This window comes from Saimiri boliviensis, chromosome 2 (assembly GCF_048565385.1).
Source record: "Saimiri boliviensis isolate mSaiBol1 chromosome 2, mSaiBol1.pri, whole genome shotgun sequence".
Classification (NCBI taxonomy): Eukaryota; Metazoa; Chordata; class Mammalia; order Primates; family Cebidae; genus Saimiri; species Saimiri boliviensis.
Window position 1 is genome coordinate 189166801 of NC_133450.1, and position 8362 is coordinate 189175162.

An 8362-nucleotide genomic window follows, 5' to 3' on the forward strand; every position below is an offset into this window, starting at 1 on the left:
CAGATCTGTCCATAGCAAGCAAGAACAGGGATTGCTAGAGCCATGCAAATAAAGTTAGTGAAGACTGTACACAAAGGAAGTTTCAGGTATTGGGGATAGGGAGACAGATTTTCTGCAATTAATAGTTCTGATAGAAGAAATACACCACCCATATGCAGACTGGTATCAAACACAGAAGAAGATCAGATTCCCAAAGGGAGGAAGAGGATATCACAGAGACAGTCCTTTTAAAGTCCCATATTGCTAGTGGTTTCACCAACTGAGTAAGAAACAATGGTTAATGGTTGAAACAAAGCACCATGTCTATAGTTTATCATACGTAATTGTGCTTAAGTTGACTGTAGTAAACTGTGGCTCATATGACAGAATGATCTTAATTATTTTCAGTTAGTTTCTTTTGTGGTTAAAGTCCCTGGTAAAATAACTCATGGTAGCATTGCCACAAAGACATGTGGAAACTGAAAACGACTGGCATAATTCTGGAGTCCAGGATGGGCAGCCAAAGGGAGCAGCCCCACTATAGATGACACCTAAAGGAGCCCTGTCCTTGTTTGAGCATGCGTGATCCTTCTTGCCTCATAATCTGTGGATCTAGGGTTCATGGACATTCCAAGGAAAGGCATGCCTTTTGGAGTAGGCGGCTTCTCAATGCATTACTGATGACATGCTGCAAGATTTCTTGTACGGAATCTGATGATTCTTAAATAAATTAGAATCCCAATAGTTTTGCTAGTCAGTATTCATTATATAGTCACTTAGGGCTAAGCCTTGAGGAATAAAATTCTAACTAGGAATAATAATAAAAAACAGGAATGGTATCCTTGAAATACTAGTTCCTATCCCTAGGATTGTATTATAATGAGACTATTATCATTTATATAGTTTAATTTATAATATATATTTTTAAATTTCATGATTTTATAGGGAAAGGCAGTCTCCAAGAAAAATTAAAAGCCATCTATATGAATGTCCAAATTTTCAAGAACCATTTCATAGCCTGGTTGAAAATTGCGTGCTCTCTCCATCACCTTGCAATTTGAAGAACTGCAGAATCATGAATAATACAAAAGGATGTTAAACTTTTCAACAAATCCAGATGGGTACCAATGTCACTGAGAATTCCTGAGAATCATCTTGATTGCTGCTTCAGACCTAGGAGCCTGAACTGAATATCACTTACCAGTTGGAGCCTATTGGCTGGCTTCAGTGATGACAGTTTCTAATATCACATTGGTATCTATATTGTTTACTTTTAAACTTGTACAGATATTAAGTTTGTATTTTTGGCAAATAAAAAATGTCCAAACTGTAACATTCAGTCATTTCCCTTGCTAGCCTTCTATTTCTTCTGTCTCATCCTTTAGACTTTGGTGCAATAGAAGGAATGCTGGATTGGCCGGGCTTGGTGGCTCACGCCTGTAATCTCAGCACTTTGGGAGGCTGAGGTGGGCGAATCACCTGAGGTTAGGAGTTCAAGACCAGCCTGGCCAAGATGGTGAAACCCTGTCTTTAAAAAAAAAAAAAAGAATGCTGGATTGTGAACCGGAGGCCAGTTTTAACACTAACCTTTACTGGGATCTTGCAAGTCTTTTCATTTTGCATTTTAGTTGTCCCTTTTGCAAAATGAGAGAGTTAGACTAGGTGTCCCTTCCAGCCATGATTCTAGGGTTTCCATTGTTCCACACAGTCACTGGATGAAGAGACATTGCCAATGCAAAGACTGAGGAGCCATGAAAACTCAAGTTTTGTCTTGCAAGGCTTGAGGCTGGGTATGATGTAGCCTAAAGTCTTTATTTCCAATCTGAGGTAGCAGGGAAATGTGCCCATCTGTGGGTGTTGCTGCACATCATGCCTCCACTCCCCATCTCCCCACAGTGCCACATCCTGGGACATTCAGAGTCAGGTCTTGTTTCTCAACACACAAGACTCTCACACTTGTCTGATGCTTTGGCTCATCCTGTTCCTTTGTCAGAAGATTCCCCTGCTTCTCTGCCTGGCAAACTCTCATTCGTTCTTTTCATTTTGCCTTTTAATTTTATATTTTGACATAATTTCAGACTTGGAGAAAAGTTGCAAAATAAGTACAAAGAGACCTCATATACCTTTACCCAGATCCTCAAAATGTTAACTTTTTTACCAGACTTCTCTCTCTGTCTCCCTCCAGCTCCCAGAAGTTTTTTCTGAGCCAGTTAAGCATCAGTTTCAGACATGATGCCCCTTTACTCCAGGTACTTCAGTGTGCTCAATCTGAAAAGTAAAACCAAGATGTTGTCTTACATAATCATAATGTAATTGTAAAAATTGGGGAAATAACGTTAATACAGCACTGTCCTCTAACCTAGATCTGGATGTTGCCAGTTGTTGTTTTAATGTGGTACAGTTCCCCAGCCTTTCTTTCCGTTTCATGACATTGACAGTGTTGAAGAGATAAGTCCAGTATTTACAGAGTGTACCTCAATTAGTGTTTGATAGGTTCCTCATGGTTATATTCAAGTTATGCACTTTTCATGTAAATGGCACAGAAGTGATGTGCTGTTTATCTCAATGAATCACATCTCGCTTTTTAAGTGAGTCATTCTTCAATCTCCTCCACTCCTACTCCCTTCCTAAGAGATGACTAACCACTGTTAACAATTGGCATTCATCTAGTATTTTGTCTACACAGTTATACACATACATATGTATATACAGGCACAATTGTATTCTTTAAAAACAACAAAAATGAGTACACTATACACTTACTGCTCTGCAATTTACCTTTTTTCATTTTAAGTGTATGTCTTTGGGAATCTTTCCATGTCAATACATGCAGATTCCCTTTATTCTTCTAAAAGTGGCATATATATATATTATTGCCCCTCCCCCTCACCCCCCGCCCAGAGACTAGGTCTGGCTATGTTTCCCAGGCTTGTCTCAAACTGCCCACCTCAAGCAATCTGCCCACCTCAGCCTCCCCAAATGTTAGGATAACAGGCATGAGCCACCATTGGCAAAATCCTTTTTTTTTTTTGAGACAGCGTTTTGCTCTTGTTACCCAGGCTGGAGTGCTATGGCGTGATCTCGGCTCACCGCAACCTCCACCTCCTGGGTTCAGGCAATTCTCCTGTCTCAGCCTCCTGAGTAGCTGGGATTACAGGCACGCACCACCATGCCCAGCTAATGTTTTGTATTTTTAGTAAAGACGGGGTTTCACCATGTTAACCAGGATGGTCTCGATCTCTTGACCTTGTGATCCACTCACCTCGGCCTCCCAAAGTGCTGGGATTACAGGCATGAGCCACCGCGCCTGGCCCGGCAAAATACTTTTTAATAGTATAAATGTATTCTTGTTTAGTTTGTTCCCTACTAATGAATATTTCCATTTTTCTATCATAATTTCTGTACATACATTTAAGAACATACCTCATTTATAATTGTGATAGATCCTAACAAACAGCTCCCCTAACACAGTTTTCCAGTTTGTGTTCTCATCTACTGTGTATGACATAATTGCATTTTTCTGACTTAGTTATGTGGAGCATCTATTCATGGCCTTTGGGTTTCCTGCTCTGTGAATTGCCTGTTCATGTTCTTTGCTGTGAGAATGCTGAATTGTCAATCTTTGTTTGACTACTTATTTCTCCAGGTCTCACTCAGTTCTGTTCCTCTGCAGAGGCTTCTCCATTTCCCCTAATCAGCCACCATCCCTTGCTCTGCTGTCCCATAACACTGTTCACACTGTGCCCAGGCCTTCATTTACCAACCATTCCACACAGAATGTACTCATTCCAAAAGTGTCCACTGTGAGCCTCTCTGTGCTTGGCCTTGGGTGGAGAGGCATGAGCTGGTCATCATAGACTCCATGCTAAAGTTCAGTTTTTAAATGCGGCTTTGAGCATAGAAAAGAGCACGAATTTTAGATCTAGACATAACTTGTGTTCCAGCTCCAGCACTTCCCAGCTGTTTGATTCAGACCAAGTCACTTGATCATTCCAAGTCTCCCTTTCCATACTAGTGAGGTGGGGCTAATCCCTCCCTTACAGAGTCACTTGAGGCTGGACAAGAGACAATATATCTGAAGTGGTTAACAAGGACCCATCACACAGTAGGCTTGCAATAAATGAATGGTAGTTGAAAGGAACTGTAAAGAGGTCAAAATCAGTTAGTTCTCAGAGGTTCTAGGAGCCACTAATAAACTGGAAAATAAAAAGGAAGAGGTAGCTCCTCTCTTTGCAATATGAAGGATATGGATGAGTGCTGCTTGCCCAGATCCTGCTACAGAATATCCTATCTTTTCTGCTCTCTGCAGCAGATTTCTGCTTTGTCCTGGCCCCTCATCCCAGTTCTGCTATTCACTGTTGATGTACTACTGCCATTGCCCTGGGGAGAACAGGTGCTTCCCTTCTCAAATAAATTTTGGTCTCTTTAGAAGATGCTCTGTAAGAGAGACTTCAGGATACTTGTGCATGCTGCCACCCATGATTTCAAGAAGTAGGGGCTGGGCATGGTGGCTTAGGTGGAGGCGGGAAGATTGCTTGAGCCCAGGATTTTGAGACCGGCCTGGTCAACATGGTGAGACCCCATTTCTACAAAAGGTATTTAAAAAAATTAGCCAGGTGTGATGTGATGGTGCATGCCTGTAGTCCCAGCTACTTGGGAGGCTGATGTAGGAGGATCTCTTGAGCCCAGAGGTTGAGGCTACAGTGAGTTCTGTTTATACCACTGCACTGCAGCTGGAATGACAGAGCGAAACCCTGTATAAAAAAAAAAAAAAAGAAAGACAGAGAGAACTTGAAGTGGAAATGCTATGTGTGTGTATGTGGAGAGAGGCTCAGAGACCTGGATTATAGACACAGCTTTGCCTCTGCTGGGTGACTCTTGGCAATCTTCTTAGCTTCAGTTTCCCCATCACTGAATCTCATGATTTCTAAAGGTCTTCTAAATTTGAATTCACTGTGGTGTGTGAACACTACTCTCTTTAGTCAGAAATCTCCAGCAGCTCCTTTGACCTGTTTTAATATCATGGAGAGCACACTATGGTCCACTTATATGGTCATGACATGGTTTTTCCACTGAACTGACAGCTGGTGAATCCAAATATGGTTCTTGGGTTCCTAGAGCCTACCTTCTATTGAGTGCTAGGCTAGGCACTGTGGCACAGCTTGTGAAGATACAAAGATAACATGTCAGCTTCTCTCTTCATGGAGTCAGTCTACAGTCCAGCTAGGAAACAACTGTAAGATAAATACCACTGCCTTGATGGAGGTTTGTCCAAAGTGTACAGAATCCCTGGGAAGGAACACCTGTCCTGTCCAGCTGAGGTGGACAGTTTTCCTGAAGACCGCAAAACGGAGGTCAGCTCATGAAGTGTCTTTTATGGTATCCAAAGGACTCTAGTTTTTAAGGCATAACCTATAAAGTTTGACTAAAACATTCTGAGCATGGCAAAGCAGTGTAAATCTCTGTTGAATGCATGTGTGACAGTGTGAAGATGGGACATGGTAATTAGGAGTACAGTCATGTGTCACTGAAGACCAGGATATGTTCTGACAAACGCGTCATTAGCCAATTTCATCGTTGTATAAACATCATCGAGTGTATTTACACAAACCTAGATGATATAGTCAACTATAACCCTAGGCTATATGGTAGGGCATATTGCTCCTATGCTAGAAACCTGCTTGTTACTGTGGTAAATAATATAGGTGATTATAACACAATGGTAAGTATTTGTGTATCTAAACATGGAAAATGTACAATAAAAATACAATAAAATAATCTTATGGGACCTCTGTCGTATGTGCAGTCTGCTTTTGACTGGAATATCATTAAGCAACACATGGCTATATTTCCTAAACTTGTGGCCTTCTGTAAGTGTTACTTAGCCTTTCTACATCTGTTTCCTTCTTTTCTTTTTTCTTTTTGTGAAATGAGAATTTAAAAAATCAACTTCAAAGTGTTGGCCAGGTTCTGTGACTCACAGCTGTAATCATAGCACTTTGGGAGGAAGAGGCAGGAGGACTGCTTGTGCCCAGGAGTTCAAGACCAGCCTGGGCAACATGGAAATACCCCATCTCTACCAAAAAAAAAAAAAATAATAAAAATAAAAAAATTAGCAGGTCATGGTAGTGCGAGCTTAAAGTCCCAACTACTTGAGGGGTTGAGACAGGGGCATCAATTGCCTGGAAGGTAGGTTACAGTGAGATATTATAGTGCCACTGCACTCCATCCTGGGTGACTGAGCAAGATTCTATCTCAAAAAAACAAAACAAAACAAAACAAAAAACCCAGAAGCGTTGTTGAAATTTAAAATATTATAGATAATAGATACACAGGAGTAATCCTGGCATTTAATAAAAACTCAGTATTTTTTAAAAGGTGACATTTGTTTTACACAATACACATTACCTAAACAAGCAATCCAGTAATCTGTGAGCTGCTTCTATGCCTCTTTCCTTATCTGCAAAGTGGTTCTCAAATTTTACCTCTTCATAGTACCCTGTCCTTCTCCTTCCCAGAACTTGCCATAATGTTAATTAAATGCTCTAGTTCTTTTCTTTTTCTTTTCTTTTTTTTTTTTTTTTTTTGAGACTCAGTCTCATTCTGTGGCCAGGCGCCAGGCTGGAGTGCAGTGGCATGATTTCAGCTCACTGCAACCTCTGCCTCTCAGGTTCAAGCAATTCTTCTGCCTCAGCCTCCAGAGTAGCTGGGACTACAGGGACGTGCCACCATGCCCAGCTAATTTTTGTATTTTTTAGTAGAGACAGGGTTACCATGTTGGCCAGGATGGTTTCGATCTCTTTTTTTAAAAATTTTTTTTTTTTGAGACAGAGTTTTGTTCTTGTTACCCAGGCTGGAGTGTAATGGCACGATCTCGGCTCACCGCAACCTCCACCTCCTGGGTTCAGGCAATTCTCCTGTTTCAGCCTCCTGAGTAGCTGGGATTACAGGCACGCACCACCATGCCCAGCTAAATTTTTGCATTTTTATTAGAGACGGGGTTTCACCTTGTTGACCAGGATGGTCTTGATCTCTTGACCTCGTGATCCACCCGCCTCGGCCTCCCAAAGTGCTGGGATTACAGGCCTAAGCCACTACTCCTGGCGCTTTTTTATTTTTATTTTTTCAGATGGAGTTTTGTTCTTGTTGCCCAGGCTGGAGTGCGATGGTACAATCTTGGCACACCACAACCTCTGCCTTAGTAGAGAGGGAGTTTCTCCATGTTGGTCAGGCTGGTCTTGAACTCCTGATCACTTCCAGGTGATCCGCCTGCCTCAGCCTCTCAAAGTGCTGGATTACAGGTGTGAGCCACTGCATGGTGGCCTAAAATTTTAAATTTTTATTTAATTTTTATAAAAAGATTTTGTGAAAAGATTTATTCTTTATCTCGTTTTTCGAGACAAGGTCTCAGTCTGTCACCCAGGCTGGAGTGCAGTTGCTACCACGCCAGGCTAATTTTTAAAAATTTTTTAGAGATAGCTTCTTGCTGTATTACCCAGGCTAGTTTCAAATTCTTGGCCTTAAGAGATCCTTCCCCCTTAGGCTCCCAAAGTGCTGAGATTACAGGTGTGAGCAACCCTGACAGCCCAGCCAGGCATTCAAACTTTATCAGGCCCAAAGCAGGAGACTTCAGTCAGCACCATCCCCATGTCCACTAGCAATTGCTTAAAGGCACTTATTCTTTTTTTCCCTGTATAAGCATCACCCTTTACCTTCCTGTTCCTAGAATTTGTGATAGAAACAACCACCTTAGCCAATGAATAGGTTGTTATTTTTATGTAAATTATTGGCATATAATTTAGCAAGAGCCTGTTTTTTCTCTTTTTGCCTTTAAAAATTCATTTGTAGCACGGTACAGTGACCCACGCCTGTAATCCCAGTACTTTGGGAGGCAGAGGTGGAAGGATCGATCTCTTCAAGCCAAGAGTTCAAGATGCCTGGCCAAAAAACAAAGAACTCACTTGAAAGTGTTTCTAAGATCATGAATTAAGGGAAACTTGAATTGATGCTCCCAGGTTGCATTCCTGAGACTTGGCCTAAATAAATTCTCCATTTATATTAACTTTGCCTCAGTTTTTCCTTTAGATTAACAGTTATTTCTGAAGTTGTACAGATGGGTTTACCTTGAGTATTAAAATAAGATGTGAGAAGGGCAAATGAAGCCAGAGGCTCTCATCACAGTCTCGTAGCTTTCGGAGGCTTCCAAAGGACCATCATTAACTCCAACATTTAGCAGGAGTTCAGCTCTTCAAGATTCACAAAGTGTTAAATCTGTTGCCTGGAATTCCAGAAAGAAGGGAGGAAGCGATCAGTGTGAACTCTGTTCAACTTAAACATAAAGGTAAAAGCGATCAGCCTAAGATCAGGAGGGCCAGGAAGAAAC